We start from the raw sequence: 18,002 nt of genomic DNA on the forward strand, positions 1-18,002 counted from the left end.
TACACCCCTAGTATTGATGATTACCATGGTAGATGCTCATCTAAAGAGACCAATATGACTGTAATACGACTGTTTTGTCAGTAAAATCAAAGCTGAAAAGAGAAGCTGGTGATGGATGTGTCGGGCTTCTCCGGGGAAAGCGGTACAGTGTCTTTACAGCCTTATGCTTTTATACACATAAACAAGCATATAGAGTTCATCTGCAGAGTAAACAGGTGTAAAGATGACAGAAAGACGTGCTTCATCTGTTTCTCCAGTTCTCCGTTTCACTTGAAGAGCCATCTGACAGACTTTTCATTTATTTACTCGTTTTTGAAGAGCGAGGCAGATATTTAAAGAAAAGAGAGTCAGCGCAAACAAGGTCGGTCCAGATCTGCTGGGAGAAAGTTTATTTTCCCTGAAATCATTGTAACCAGTTTCCCTCAGAAATGTGACCCTGGATCACGTCACCAGTCACGGGTTGCACGAGTTGCACTAGTTGCACCAACAATACATTGTACGGGTCAAAATGATTGATTTTTCTTTTATGCCAAAAATCATTCGGATATTGAGTAAAGATCATGTTCCATGAAGATATTTTGTACATTTCCTACCATAAAGATATAAAACATGTATTTTTGTGAGTGAATGCAGCACAATCGCCAACATTAATGAACAACTTTAAAGGAGATTTTCTCAATGTTTCGATTTATTTGCACCCTCAGATTCCAAATTTTCAATAGTTGTATCTCGGCCAAATATTGTCCTATCCTAACAAACCACACATCAATGGAAAACTTATTTATTCAGCTTTCATATGTTGTGTAGCCTTTCATATGTTGTGTAGATTCTAGTCAGAATGTGAGTCTGATCTGCTCCATTGGGCTGTGATTATGGGGCGTTTCAACCGAACCAGGAAGGAAAATGCCTCTGCACTCAATTGGATAGGCCTACAACCAATCAGAGCAACGGAGTAAGTGACGTATGTTCTTCATTCATCTTTCCGATTGACAAATGCCTTGATCGCGGTTCTCTGTTCCTCTTTTCAAATGAATGCGCTGTCGATATCTTCTATAACAGACACGATGGCGGAATCTACACATGATGTTCGGGAGGAGCACGTTCAAATAATCGATCCAATCAACTTGTCATCAAACAATTACCATGTCTGCCCTATCAGCATGAGAGGAAGCATATATTTATTCACTCTGTCAACTCACCTAACATTTTCTTGACAGTATTCAGCATCCCTCCACTCACTCTTGGCTTGTTCTTCCACAGCCAGGAATACAGGGGGAGTACTTTGGGTTCGGGCCGAATACCGAGCCCTGAGCCCTCTCCTCGGACAGCACGCCAAATATGTGACTTATTTGTAAGTGTGAAATCTCAATTCTCCAGCGGCAGTCATCTTTGTTGTAAACGAATTCAACCCAAGCGCTCGTTGGTGACGTGGATGATTACGTTACTGTTGATCATCTGTCCATCATCGTATAAATCCCGCCCTGACATTTTGATTGGTCCGAACAGCTTTGGTTTGGGCATAATAGCTCCACAACGGATCAAGTCCAGACTGAACTTCCCGACCTAAAAATGTTGTGGGCGGGGCTAAGTTCGGCTGGCATTCAGGCTATATGATGTGTACATCTCAATTTAAAAAAATTTACCCATGTGACTGGTTTTGTGGTCCAGGGTCACAAATGTCACATTATTACAAATGTGGGTTGGAAAATTTGGTTTCATGTTGACACAGTTAAGATAGATGTGACACAACAGGAACATTGGCCTAAAGAGCATTTGAAACACCTGTGGCTTTAATACGTCACCTGTCCTGCAGAGGGCGCAACAAACTCAAAGAAAAACATCATGTGATTAATGTAAAACATTAAAATTACTCCAGTGACAACAACGATTAAGTTAATTGAGCGTCTCTAGCATCCTACAGCTAAGTCATCAAGTACACTAAAGATTAGTAGATTAAATTACAGCTGCAGAAACGACACAAACTAGCAGCGGCGCTAAACTCTGCATGCGTGTGAATTTTATCGCATATTACAGCTAGTTATGGATCGACATCCTCCAGTCAGCTGGGAAAAGCCACAGGAATGCAGTCTCTGGCCCTGAACCTCGACTTTGTGACTAATGCATTCTCTCTGCCAACAACTGAGACCTTTAATGGCTTTTTTCATTTGTTTTGAAGAGCAGAAAATTGGATTCCTCACCCTATTGAAGACAATCTGAGACTGTATCCATGCTTTCTAAACACATACAGCTCAGTCATTCATTTCAGCACGCCACACACACGATGAATTAATCAAATCTCATCTTCTGTTTCATGGCGACGACAATCCCAGCTAATAAAAATATGTTCTAAGAATGGTTTGCTAATGCTACCATTAATGTTCTTTATGAATATTCTCAGAATGTTCTCATTTGTTCATGTTAATTTTTTAGAATGTTTTGATTTGTGCTATCAAATCGATTAATCGTGATATATATATGTGTGTGTGTGTGTGTGTGTATATATATATATACACTCTAAAAAATGCTGGGTTGTTTTAACCCAACGTTGGGTCAAATATGGTCTAACCCAACGTTGGGTTAAAAAATGCAGTTTAAAAATGGACAAATTGTATTTTGGACAAAATCAAAAATGGACAAAAATGCAATTAAAAAATGGACAAATTGCATTGGTTACCCAACAGCTGGGTTTGTCCATTTTTAAATTGCATTTTTAACCCAACGTTGGGTTAGTCCATATTTGACCCAACATTGGGTTAAAACAACCCAGCATTTTTTAGAGTGTATATATAGGTTAGATGCGACTAATCATGATTAATTTTATTTGACAATACTTTTTTCTTGATTGTTTGAAAACCATAATCCTTATCATCTGGCAAACTCCTGCATTATGAGAATGTTACTTTTGAATGTTCTCTAAACATTTCGAAACAAGTAGCATAACATTTAGCAGATGTTATGGGAGGAATTTGGGACGAATGCCCAACTAAAACATTTCAGAAAAAATGCTGTATAAACGTTTTTTTTTTTTTTTGTGCTAATATTTCGAAAACATCATTAAGGACCACATAACTTTGAATGAACGTTCCATTAACGTTACAGGAAGAACGTTTGCTCATAACATTCTGAGAACGTTCCCAGTTAACCATCTTTGTCCACAGGAGAGCCTGTAAGCCGAATGTTCCCAGGAGGACCTGAAGGCGGCACACCGTTACAACAAATTTGTTCACTTCAATTGTGCAAACTCGTTGCCTTAATTTAATTAAGTAAGAATAACTTAATTGCATCAAGTTCTTCTTACTTAATCAATTTAGGTTTTGTCAACTTAATTCTATCTGTGATCTGAGGAAGTGTACTCCCAGAGTGCAGTGCGGCATGAATAAATTAATTGCTTTGTTTTACCATTTTTGGCTTTATTTTACCATTACAATTTTATTTGCTGTCCTTATTGGGGTTGTACTGACAAGAGACAGCAAATAAAATTGTAATGGTCTATTTAATTACATTAATAAAAAAGAAACGGCTGAATGTTGAAGCCTGTGTGTGACAAAAGCAAAACTGCAAGATATTGTCACAAATATAGAGGGATTATATCAACCCAATTAAAAGTTTATGACATAAGTGTTAGCAAATAAAATGTTAAAAGATCATTATTATACATGAAATATAGTTATGTTATCATTAATACATTCATTCAAAACATGGAAATAATTTAAGAACAAATATATATAATAACAAGCACCGGCCCGCCGGCGGGCCGGGGGCGTGGCTATAATTTTATTACATTTTTTTAAATAAGAAATATTCAACTGACTATCATAAACTATACATCATTGGAAAGCTAAAACACTCAAGAATCATGTTCTGAACTTGTTTTTGCAATCAGTACACCAGAGAGGAAAGGGTTAAATGAAATGTTGAAGGACTGGTAATGTAAAAATGACTACAGTGAACGCAATACTTATCTTTCATATCCTATGGTTCAGATCAGTTCGGACGAATCCAAGAAACAACAGCATACATTTCAATGTAAGGGTGTACTCTTCAAAATGCATCCCACTTTTTAATCCAAAACAATGAAAAAATAGGGAAAAAAACTAAATACTCTCCTTTGTTTTCATGAGCGTTTGCAGTTAGAGTGCTCCATCATGTTCATTTTCAATGAAATATCTATTCTAATCTGTATTCCAGCGTTCTAAATCCACCTCTCCCCCGTAGCTTAGACTCTTCCGGATCAAATAAATCATCCAACTTATCTCTCCTTCAATCACAGGCTCTGTAATCGATCAAAATACCAAGGGAGCGCTTTACAGGCTGAGGAACCTGTCAATCTCGCACCTCGGTTTTCGGTTGGATAAAGTCTGGATACAGCCAGCCAATGTATTGTCAGCAAAATTTTGATGGATGGGAGTATTAACCAATTAAAACACGATTACAGTGATTGACAGTTCTCAAGCAGATTTGTCAAATACAAGTGCGCAATGTTGTCACTGGCTCGTGCGCGTCCGCCATTTTACGCACAGAGCGCACAGGTTAGGTATTGGTTTGCTACACGGAGCTCCTGTAAACTCACAGATTTTCTCCAAAGTTATTTTTGACCATCTCCATCATGGATCGACGTCTACAGAAGGGTTTTTGTGGTGTTGAGAGTATTTTGGAGGAAGTGATGAGAAGCAGCGACGAAGAGCAGCAGAAAGACGCTCAGAGATGCATCTCAGACACAGATAGCACCGTGTCATGTGTCGTCGATTCGGCAAAAGAGGAGATGTTTGTTCATGGACTCGATCCCGTTTTAGATCGGTAAGTTTCAACACATTGTCTTGAATTATGTTTATCAAGTATTGGCTGTTTTTCTGTTCATGTCATGCTTTTGATTATAAAATGACAGTGGACATTACTAGCAAAGACGGCTACACGAGTAGCAGCTAGGTGATAGAGCTGTAACGTTATATTATACATAAAAACAAAATATTTATATCACACACACACATTATATTTATGATGCATTGAATATAACAATAATGGAAGGAAAGGATTATAAGTCAGGTGAAGATGTTTTGATTATAAAATAACAGTGAAGATGATTAGCAAGTGTGTTTATATGAATGAATGGTGCATTGAATATAACAATAATGGAAGGAAAGGATTACAAGAAGTCAGGTGAAGATGTTTTGATTATAAAATAACAGTGAAGATGACTAGCAAGTGTGTTTATATGAATGAATGGTGCATTGAATATAACAATAATGGAAGGAAAGGATTACAAGAAGTCAGGTGAAGATGTTTTGATTATAAAATAACAGTGAAGATGACTAGCAAGTGTGTTTATATGAATGAATGGTGCATTGAATATAACAATAATGGAAGGAAAGGATTACAAGATGTCAGGTGAAGATATGATAAATATATATAATTTTATATACATAGAAAATATATAATTACAAAGCATTTATAATGTTGAGCATTATAATAAGGTATTTGACAAACAGACATTTTTTGATATTGTAATATGATGGAATATTGATGCTGCTAATAGTAAAATGTGACTCAAACTGAAATCCTCTTTTTGTGTGTGTGTGTGTGTGTGTGTGTGTGTGTGTGTGTGTGTGTGTGTGTGTGTGTGTGTGTGTGTTTTCCTGTGCTGTAAAATAGGCCCTCAACTGAAACAGATGAGGAATGGGAGTCCAGTCCTGAGCGACGAAAGAGACGCCGGCAGGTGTACACACACTAACATTACCAAGTTTTCATATTCTATTTGGACTTTGTTCTGCTTGGTTTTGTTCTGCTTGTTTGTTTGCTCTCTCTCTCTCTCACAGTGGGTGTCTTCTGAGTTGGCGCAATTCGAGCATATGTGACATGCTGGTGTGAGGCAGTACTAGGTAAGTACACACACATACATACACAGTGCTGCAAAATGTATTTATTCTGTTTAGACACCTTTTTTTTCCTCCCCTCTTATTTGCAGTGGTTGTCTTCTGAGTCGGCGCAATTGGAGCAAATGTGACATGCTGGCGTGAGGCAGTACTAGGTAAGTACTCACACATACACGCATGCATACACAGTGTTGAAAATGTTATTTGTTCTGCTTACACATTTTATCTCTCCTGTCTTTCAGTGGCTTTGGTTTCCAGAACAAACCTTGGTAGTGACTGCCTTGATCAACATGTCTTCCACTTGGTAAATACTGTAAGCGGTTGCTTTTTGTTTTAGTAATTGGATATTCAGTATAATTGTTTATTGTAATTTATTTGAGTAAAAACCATTGTTGCAATTACAAATGTTATTTTTTTTTCTTTTTATATATTTTATTCATTAGTTGTAAAACAATCACTTTTGGAATGTATAAATGAAGTGAGTTTTTTTGTTTCACTGTTTTTGCTATAAGAATTGTTAAAAATAAAGAGTATTTTGTTAAAATGTTAAAATGTTGTGCTGAAATCATTATTTCTTGTGTAGTTTGATGGGCAGAATAGTTCTGAATTGATATACATGCATGTAGTATGTAGTGTTTACTCCTTATGTCATTTGGTAACCAGGTGTCCATTTGGAGTCTCCAAGTGGCCTTTTGGAAAGGACGCCTAGACTTTTCTTGAATAAAAGCTTACAGGAACTACATTTTTGGGAGTATCATCCTCAAATTTGAATCAAAACATGGTCAGACATTCAGTTTTATCTTTATGGTGTTTTCAGGCCTTTAACATAACATTCTGATCATTTTTTCCCTAAGTGAAGTTTATTCAAAGAAATCGGGAGTCACTTTCATGTATATTTTACCTTGTTTTACTCTGTTCCTATGCTACTTTGAGTTATAATGACTCTTGGGTAACAAAGTTTCAAGTGTCTAGTTTAAAAAAATATCAGAGTAATGAATGTGGACCATAGGGTTCAAGAGCTACAGACATTTGTATTTGGGTATGTCGTTTTCAGAAAATTCTCAAAAATAGGGGCGCTGGTTAAGAGGTTAATTACTTCACTTCCTTTGAAATCAAATAACTGTGATTAAATGTTGCATCACTGCATGAATTAGAAGATAATTAAAATAATATAAATGAAGATCCAAGTGTCCAACCAAAGGGAACACTGATCATAATAATGGTGAGCAATTTTAGGAAATCAACATGAATTTATGAAGTCAACTTATGTGACGCTCTCCCAAAATGTTTAGTTGTATTGACAATAACATTCAAAATGACTGGAAAAAGAAGTGGAATAAATGAGTGAAAAGTCTATTAAGAATTGCCCCGCCTCAAAAACCATTTGCCCCGCCGTTTTTTTATTTGAATTTTTTTGGCTTTGGCAAAATTGTACTCAAACCTGTCAAGTAATGTTTACTTGGGTTTTCTGAGTAATGAAGGCATAGCCTTAATAAACAGTACAGATTAATAAATTGTTTTAAGTAAGTTCAACAAATGATTGGACACTAAGTTAACTAAAAAGATTTTACAGTGCAGATGATCTGAGGTCATGATCCGTTCTGGAATATCTCTCCGCTTTAAGCTGGCCCTCGTTTTATCATCTTTCCTCCCTCCATTCATCTTTCTCTGCCCGTTTGTTCTCCATTCCCTTTTCTCTTGAGATAAAATCCCATGTCTCTCTTTATCTGTGTTTCACTTTGTGTTTTCTATCTGCTCTCTCTTGTTCGCTTGTCTCTCTCTCTCTCACACACATTTCTCTTTTGTGAGGCGTGAGGTGTAATAAAGATGATGATGAACTCTCCTTTCGGCTGTTGGTGTTTTTGGCTGTCTGAGGCGGTTCGTGTGCCAGCTGTTGCTCTCACACACACCAGCTCCGTTCCAAACCCCAGTCTGCCTGCTGAGACGGAACCTCACAAGCGACTGGTTTGGAAAGGTCTTCAAACGCAGCAGCTCAGCGCCACACATGCCACTGATTCTGACGGAGACTGACATTAAGATGGTGCTATGATGACAACTTGTTTAACAAACAACTTGGCCAAAAGAAGTACTTTTTCCACAATTTTTTTGTGTATACAGCACACACACACACACACACACACACACACACACACACACACACACACACACACACACACACACACACACACACACACACACACACACATACACACACACACACACACACACACACACACACACACACACACACACACACACACACACACACACATACACACACACACACACACACACACACACACACACACACACACACACAGTGCCATACATACCCGAATCAATTGTAGGTGCACTGGATGAAATTACAAAGATGGCTCAGTCTGTTGTGATTGGGTCTACTCTGCTCTGATTGGTCAGATGGTCCAGCCTGTTGTGATTGGTCTACTCTGCTCTGATTGGTCAGATGTTCCAGTCTGTTGTGATTGGTCTACTCTGCTCTGATTGGTCAGATGGTCCAGCCTGTTGTGATTGGTCTACTCTGCTCTGATTGGTCAGGTGGTCCAGTCTGTTATGATTGGTTTACTCTGCTCTGATTGGTCAGATGGTCCAGTCTGTTGTGATTGGTTTACTCTGCTCTGATTGGTCAGATGTTCTAGTCTGTTGTGATTGGTCAACTCTGCTCTGATTGGTCAGATGGCCCAGCCTGTTGTGATTGGTCTACTCTTCTCTGATTGGTCAGATGACCCAGCCTGTTGTGATTGGTCTCTTCTAGTCTCAGCTACAACTACCGTGTTTGAGGGCGGGGTAAAAATAGACATCATTCCCTGGCAGCCAATAAAGACCACAGGCTGGCCTTATGCAAATTTGTTACATTGTTAGGTATGTAACAAGAAGTGAGACTAGAATTGCTGTCGACTCGTTTTTAGCAGTTCACAATCGATTCTTTTTTTTCTTTTTTTTTGTGGAGACAATAACATTATTCGTTGTGCACTTTGATCATTGAAACTGCAGACCTTTTACATTCACAAACAGGAATATTATACACCACATGAAAGGTAATATCCGATAAAGCATAATAGGGGCACTTTAAAATTAGACAAAAATGGCATTTCTCGCAGTGAAAGCAACATAATTATGCTCTCTACTTTTCATGATGAGAGCGCAGTCCTGGTGTGTGTGTTAAAATGCTGTCAGTGTATAAGCAGCTCGCTCGGTTTCTCCCTCTCTCCCTCTGCCTGTCATTCAGAAGATAAGCATCATTCAGTCCTTCCCGTGGATCAGTTTTCAACACCCCACATCAGCAAATTGCCTTTTAGCAGCTGACAGTTTCTTATCGCCCTGGATGGTCCATCTTTGTGTTCTCCCACAGGAGATCAGGACCAGAGACCGACAGAGACAGGTACTGCTCTTAAGATGAAGGCTTCGTCTCGGAGGTTTAAGAAGATTACGGAGACCGCCGACCTTTGACCTTCCTTCATGTCTTAGAGAGCTGAGCCACCCCTGTGTCAGTGAAGAACCTGCTTTATAGACAATCTTCAGGATTCATGCAGCGTCGAGACTTTACAGCTTCTCAAAGATCAGTGTGAGCATCCCTACAGCTCCAGAAAACTGCGGATCATCGAGTCCCACAAATGTCATTTATTCACTCTCATGCCAAATCAATATGAGTTTTAAAGAATGTTTATTTGTCCAATATACTGTAACAAATGCATTTACAGTTGCTTAGTGCAGTAAAGCTCCAAAAAGGACAATAAAAGTAGTCCAAAAAAAATGAAAAAAAATAAAATTCTATTGTTTTCCAGAAATAAGCATTTAAAATTGTATTTATTCAGAATGCATTAAATTGCTCAAAGAATCCTGAAAACAATTGTATCACGGTTTCCTCAAAAGTATATAGCAGCACAGATGTGTTCAACACTGATAATAATCATAAATGTTTCTTGATCATCAAATCATCATATTAGAGTGATTTCTGAAGGATCATGTGACCCTGAAGACTGGAGTAATGATGCTGAACATTCAGCTTTGATCACAGGAATAAATTACACTTTACTATATATTTACATAGAAAAAAGCTATTTTAAATTGCAGTAATATTTCACATTTTTACAGTACTTTTTATAAAATAAATTTACTCTTGGTGAGCAGAAAAAATCTAAATTTTGAACGGTAGTGTATAATTATATTCATTTACTTCATTTTGACTTAATTTACTTTAGAAATTAAAGACTTGAAATCCTGGAGCTGTGCTGGTTTTGTTATTCCACCCCCTTAATTTATTTATTTATTATTTAGTTTATTACATATACACTCACCTAAAGGATTATTAGGAACACCTGTTCAATTTCTCATTAATGCAATTATCTAATCAACCAATCACATGGCAGTTGCTTCAATGCATTTAGGGGTGTGGTCCTGGTCAAGACAATCTCCTGAACTCCAAACTGAATGTCAGAATGGGAAAGAAAGGTGATTTAAGCAATTTTGAGCGTGGCATGGTTGTTGGTGCCAGACGGGCCGGTCTGAGTATTTCACAATCTGCTCAGTTACTGGGATTTTCACGCACAATCATTTCTAGGGTTAATAAACTTCTTCTTAATAAATCAAAGTCCTACTCTTTATTGTTCCATAGAAAAGCCTTGGATATAGGTGAAAATAACCTTAATCTTTGTTTTCTCGACTCCTCTCCTTTTGAGTCAACTGAAACCATTAAGTATCTTGGTGTTTGGCTGGAAACTGATTTATCTTTTAAAACTCATGTACAAGCAATGACAAAGAAACTCAACTCTCGTCTTAAAATACTTTATCAATGTGTAAACTGTTTTAATTTTCTGGTCAGGAAAAGAATAGTCTCACAGCTGCTCCTGCCTATTATGGACTATGCTGATATTATTTATCAAAATACTACTGCTTCTTGTTTGCATTCCATTGATGTGGTCTACAACAGTCTTTGCCGTTTTGTTCTCCGCTGTCCCTTTAGGACACAGCGCTGTGTGTTTGTACAGACAGCTGTCCTGGTTTGCCCCTTCTGCCAGGAGACAGTCTCACTGGTTACAGTTTATTTTTAAAAGTTTTTACTTTAATTATCCAGTTTATCTCAAGCAACACTTAGTGCTCTATAATTCGCTATACAACCTGCGAAACAATGATCAGATCTTTTTTGTTGTTCCTAGAGTTAAAAGACAGGTAGGGAAATATGCATTCTGTTTTAAGGCTCCATATGATTGGAATAATCTTCCGTTTTCTATCCGTTCTTTAACTTCACTTACAGCGTTCCGAAGGGCTCTTGGGGAACATCTTCAGAACTTTTGTGCATCGTGAGCATTGTGAGCTGGTGTGTGTGTGTTGTTGTGTTTTGTTGTGCTGTTTTTGACCGTGATATTTGCTCTGTTGTTTTGGTTCTTTTTTGCTTTGATGTACTGGAGGACCCCCTCGAAAACGAGATGTCTCATCTCAAGGGGTTAATCCTCGCAATAAAGATATGTTAAATAATAATAACGTTAGGCTAACGTTAGCCTAGCTTCTAGCTGGTCAAAAACCTGTATGTTTTTATGTTTCCACTGTTCGATCGCGCCCGCGCCTCTCTCTCTGACACACACACACACACACATATCAGCATTGCAATCTTGACATCGCAGCCTGGTCATTATGCTGCGTTCACACCAAACGCGAATAGAGCGTCAAATTCGCAATAGATGCGATGCGCGTATAAAGCAAGCGTTTAAAGCGAAATAGCACCAAACTATAACGTTTACACTGTGACCTGTAAATCTTTGTCTGGAGCTGAAGCTTTTCAATCGACCTTCTCAACAATAAAATTATTAATATAACCCTCCAATGCATAGTTAAGGCCCTTTTGGTAACTTCGAGATGATATATAATCTTTCTGTCTCCAAAAATCATCAATTGCCTCCTGTGAAATGCCTCCTACTGTGACAGCTGCCATAGCGCCTGTTACCGAATGTTGACTGTCCGAGTGAGTGGAGGGGGCGTGGCTTAGCCATAGGTCAATTAAAGACTTGAGAGTATCTTGAATTAAGTTAGTTTTTTACCTCAATGCAAAATTTGTAAAAATTTGTTTTAAGCATAAACTTAAGTGCCACTAGATTCATGCTTAAAATAAGAAATTACTCAAGATTTACATTTTAAACAAACTAACACATGCACTAACTAAAAACAAACTCAAACATGGGACTTGTTATTTGTTTAATTTAAATCAGTTACGTTGTATACCAAGCCTTCTGAGATTGCGATATCTACGAGAAATGCAACAGATTCAGAGTTTCTGCACATAATTAAGACGCATCATTTCCTCAGGGTTTACTGCATGACAATGAGCCGCCGTGATTCCTCACCGAAGCGTCTGGCATGAAGATCACGTGTTTGTGCACACGTCATCGGCTCATTAGGGTCGATCCGCGTCTGTTCTGACACACAGATCCGTTTCAAAGCGGAGAGGAGGATGAGTTACAGCAGGCCGCCGCTTCTGTCATCCACACAAACACACACTCTCTCTCGCACAGGCTTTTATCCTCGGCTGTGTGTTGTTGCCTTGCTCTGGTCTGTGGGGAGATGCTAACCGAGACGCCGCTCTCCGTCTCATATCACTGGGAAATGAGCGCTCTGAAGTGTCTCGCTAAAGACACGCATACTAACTTTGTGTTTCACCTGCCATACTGAAAGAAGAGTTTCCTGACAGACAGGCCAACTCTGGAAAACTACGACAGCCTCAGAGGACAGACACACACACACACACGCACGCGCACACACACAGAGACAGACACAGACAGACAGACAGACAGACACACACACACACACACACACACACACACACACACACACACACACACAGGTGGTTATGCAACTGTTCCAGCTCTCCACTTTCTGATCAGACTCCCCGGTGTTGTGAGGCTGTTTCTCGGCCTGAGCTTTCCTCCTGTGAGCCTCTTTCACGTCTGACAAAACACCGTCAGAACACACCGAACCCCGAAACACATGTGGGAAGTCTTCAGAAATACACACGGATAGCTAAAACTGGAGATTCAAACCCGGCTGGTGTGTTTCCTCTCGGACGGGGGCGTTAAACAGGGCGTATCGTGCTTTATTTCAAAGATAAACAGCGACAAGTGTAGTTTTTAATAACATGCTTAATTTTTCGCCATGAATTACCCATAAAAAAGTCATCATACACATTATAGCCTACAGATGTAGTATTTCCACAAACATTAGATTATATTAAAAATACATGTTTGAAATGCCACCCCTATCTATCTATCTATTTATCTATCTATCTATCTATCTCTCTATCTATATAAAGAACATTTTAATCAAATATATAAATTAACAAATAAACAAACAGGAAATAATAATACAAAAAATTCTGTTTTCATATATTTAAAATATGCATAAATAAATGTATTCATATATACAGTATATAATATTTCATTATTATTATATAATTTATATCATAAAATGTATACATTATTATAAATGTTTTATGTTTTATTTTATATATACTATAATTTCTTTATTTTATTTTTTTATTTTTTCCTCAAGCAGAGAAACCTTAAACAGACTAAGACATTTTCTATTCTGGCACATTTTGTTGTTGTTTTGGAATAATGAAATTCTGCTGAATTTCGTGCAAATTTAGTAAATTATTCTTCCTGCCATTGCAATGCAAAATCCATTTCATCATCCAGTGTGTTGTGGCCAATTCCATTCAAATTCACATTCATGAACAGAGTCAGCCGTTCTTCAACGGGACTTCTGCCCAACCCTGAATTAAAGTCTTAAAGTCACAGCAGCAAAAACAGCTTATGCACACACTCCTCGCACGAGAAAGGAGAAGCAGCGCTTCTCTGTGTGTTTGCTGTCAAGTCTAATACGGTTTTTATCTGTTCCACACTTCATCACACTGCGAGAGACTCGTTCAACAAACAGGAACGTGTCGCTCAAACGATCCCGTGCAGATGTTCTTTTAGTAATGAGGAGGAACTTGCATGTTTACACATTCTAAAAAATGCAGGGTTGTTTTAACCCAAATTTGGGTCAAATGTGGACAAACCCAACCGTTGGGTTCAAAATTTAATTGAAAATTTTTAACCCAACGGCTGGGTTTGTCCACATCAACCCAGCATTTTTTAGAGTGCAGTAACTCTAAGGGCCTTATCTCGCACCTAGCGCAATTGTCGCATGTATCATTCCTATTTTGCACCCGACGCACAGCGGACATTCCCTCCACAGACGCACGTCGGTAAACTAGGGAATGAACTTGCGCTCCCGGGGGCGGTTCAGCGAAAAGACGAGGCGTGTTCCGGCGCAAACGTTCCCTGGTGCTATTTTGCAGTTTCAGAAAACAATTCCTCCACTGACCAGGAGAAACCTCGTCTAAAGTCAGTGGCGCATGCTTGGCCATAATGTAGCGTGTGCACAACGCACACACACTTTGCTTCTCTCATCTACACAGATGCAGCAGTTCACATGTTTGCAAACATACATAATTACAAGGAAAAATATTCCACACGAGGGAAATCATTGTGGTGTCCATGAAGATGTGAACATCATAAATCTAGCTTACACATTTACCCAAATTATCATACGCCTGTTTAACCGAAGCTAATCTGGGTGTGTTTCTCCGTCCCCAATGTCACTTCTCTGTGTTTTACGGCCCTGACGAGAACGTCGGTCTCCTCGGCTGTGAACCGCTCCTGGCGTGCGTCTCCGCCGTTATAATAGCAATCCGCCATGGAACAAGCGCGCCTGCTCTTAAAGGGAATGTGAGATGTCGCTCTGATTGGTTTATTTCATGTTTCGCCCAAACCACACCTATGAGTACTGAAGCTGCTTCAGACCAACATATTTAAATTTACGTCGGGATCCGCCCACAAAGTTACTTGCGTTTAGCGTTTGATACTTGCGTTTCAGATCATTAAAATAGGGCCCTAAATGTAAAAATTGAAAGATTTTATTTCTCCTAACACGGGTGGTGTTAACGCTCTCGAACAGCTGATTAATCGGTCGTTCTACAGACGTCACACTCAAACTCTTTAACAATATACTTCAACAAACCTGCAGCTGCAAACACTGGATTTATCATCAGGACATGTTTTGGGACATAACTGTGTCGAGTATATATCTGTTTGTCTGATGAGTAAGGAAAACTGTATATCCAATTCACCTGACCAAAAACAGCATGTGGAAAAGCACACTGTGCCACTTCACTTATCATCAGACAATCTCTTGATGGACAGTTCTTTTAAAATAGGTCTATTAAAATAATCAGCCAAAGTCATATATATATATATATATATATATATATATATATATATATATATATATATATATATATATATATATATTTTTTTTTTTTTTTTTTAATTAACGCTAATTTTGACAGCACTAATATCTACTGTATATTTTTAAAAAGCTAACTGTGGTTGGTCAATCTCTTTTAGTGGCGTATGCTAAGACAAGCATCACTATTCGTTTTGAAAATAAATGTAATAAATAAATAAATAAATAAATAAATAAATAAAAATACAAAAAATAATATATATATATATATTAAATTAAATTCAATAATTTTATTTGAGATCAAAATAAATAAATAAATAAATAATAAATAATAACAGACAGTTTTTGTTTAAAATAAGCAGCAAAAGTTGAGATTTTCTCCACGTTTCCTCCAATGAAGGATCTCAATTTCACCAAACCGTTGTGTTTGCACCATCATCTTCGTGATGCACCATCACTGAACGCAGTTTTCTGAAGTGTGTTCTGTCTTCCACAGCCCTGTCTGTCAAGCTCAAGTCTTTTACACAACAATCTGTTGCCAAAATGCCAAAATCAAGCTTACTGTTATTACAATCTTCCCAGTCTACGGCCAGCACTCTCCGCCTGACTCTGATGATGAATTACAGTAATGCTCACGGTAATCGGAGTCAATCACGGTGTCAGATTCAGACAGTATCGTGTGTGTGTGTGTATAGATTTATGTATATTTTCAGTATATATTTAGTTTTGATTGTCTTATGTTGATTTGTTATCTATAACGTTATGTCTACCTGTTGTTGTCCTGCTTGCATTATCCATATTTTGGTTTCTTATTTATGCTTGTACTTACTTTGCACATTTGAGCTTGGAGAAAGGCATTTTCGTTGTGCTGTACACTATAGCTGTATGGTTGGAATGATAATAAAGCACTTTGAGCTTGAGCTTGAGCTGGACTGTTGGCCCTGGTGTGTGAGGAGGACGAGAGGGGGTGGATTGGATGTATTGAGCCTGTGGACTCCTTCAGTGCCGCCGGCTGATCTTGTGCTGAAGTTTCCTGCTAGATTTCAAACTGATGAATCCTGAACACAAGCTATGGAGACCTTTGTGCTTTAAAGGGTTAGTTCACCCAAAAATGAAAATTCTGTCAGTGATTACTCTCCCTCATGTTGTTCCAACTCTATAAGACTTTCGTTCATCTTCGGAACACAAATGAAGATATTTCTGATTAAATCTGAGAGCTGTCTCACTCCTCCATAGGCTTCTGTGTTAGTGAAACTTGCCGGCCCAGAAAGTTAGTAAAGACATCGTTTATATAGTCCAAGTGACTACAGTGGCTCAACCTTAAGTTTATTAAGTGACGAGAATACTTTTTGTGCGCAAAAAACAAACACAAATAACGACTTTATTCCACTCTTCATGTTCTTCTGTGTGTCTCTGAGTGAGTTCAGGTAGTGTAACAGCGCAGCGCTTCTGGGTCGTACGTCAGAACGGAGGCTCACTGGCCAATGCGTGTGATGCTGGCCAATAGGGAGCCTCCGTTCTGTATAAAAGATGCCGTGTTATTCTCTGAGTTTCTCTGCAGCGGAGACGCGATCCCAGTTTTGTCATCAGAGGAGACGGGGTTTAGAGTAGATCTCGGGATCAGCTGTTTTCAAGGTCTTCTCTCTGCAGGGACGCACAGACACTGAGAGGAAAGCCAATAGATGCTCAGTCCACTTTATTACTGATATCTGGAGTTTCATTCATACTAGAGTGTGTTTGTGAAGCGCAGGGCTGGTCATAAACTTTTGATTTACAAATAACGGTCATACAAATATTACTAATTAACAATAAAATTGTCTGATTTGTTGTGACTAACTTAAGCAAGAATACACACATTTGGATTATACTGTGTGTGTGTATATGTATGTTTATATATATATATATATATATATATATTACAATAAAATAAAAATATTTTGTCTTTAAAAATATTTTTTTATTAGTGGTGTTTGCTAAGGCAAGTGTCACTTAGTTTTGCACTAAAATTAAAATAAATTAATTAATTAAAATAATAATAAAATAAAATAATAAAATAAAATTTAATTGAGAAAAAGTGTTGTGACTGTATTGAATGTATTAAATTATAACCATTTGTAAACATACAGTATATATCATCATTTAAAAACACGATTGTTTACAAATGGTTATAATTTAATATAATTATATATATATATATATATATATATATATATATATATATATATATATATATATATATATTTTTTTTTTTTGTGTGTAAAATAAAAAATATAAAAAATAAAATATATATAAATATGTTTGTTTTTAAATTATATATATATATATATATATATATATATATATATATAAAACTATATATATATATAATTTAAAAGCATTTATATATATATATATATATATATAAAATGTAAAAACAAACATATATATATATATATATATATATATATATATATATATATAAAACAAGTATAATTATTATTGTGTACAATATATACACATAGAATTGTGTATAATAGGAAATTGGAAAGGATCCATAAATGTCTATCATTCGTTTAAGAGACGCTGACCTGTTCCAACATTAATACGTGTCAGAATAAAGCACAGTTTCTGCTACGGTTGGTAAAACGAACTAATCGCATCCACACAGGGTTTGTTCCCCACACCACGAGGAGTCGCTCAATCCTCGTCTGTTAAACAACAACACTATTAGAGACGAACCGCTTCTGTGTGACATCTAATGAAACCGGTTCAACACAAACCAGCTCTGAGCGAAGCAAACACACGAGACACGAGAAACTAAACGCAGTGTATTCCTGAAACATCATCATGATCATC

General features: G+C 37.5%; 1 protein-coding gene and 1 long non-coding RNA gene across 5 annotated transcripts in view; one reads left to right on the top strand and one right to left on the bottom strand.

The window, feature by feature from the left end:
* Positions 1-18,002, bottom strand: part of chst8 (carbohydrate (N-acetylgalactosamine 4-0) sulfotransferase 8) — a 190,349-nt gene that overhangs the window by 125,585 nt on the left and 46,762 nt on the right. The gene's annotated exons all lie outside the window — the stretch shown is intronic.
* Positions 4,485-6,414, top strand: LOC311290899. Its single transcript, XR_014627472.1, has 4 exons — positions 4,485-4,797; positions 5,650-5,876; positions 5,963-6,025; positions 6,113-6,414. It is a non-coding gene; the product is annotated as an uncharacterized lncRNA (long non-coding RNA).

Source organism: Rutilus rutilus, assembly GCF_951802725.1.
Source record: "Rutilus rutilus genome assembly, chromosome: 5".
Taxonomy (NCBI): Eukaryota; Metazoa; Chordata; class Actinopteri; order Cypriniformes; family Leuciscidae; genus Rutilus; species Rutilus rutilus.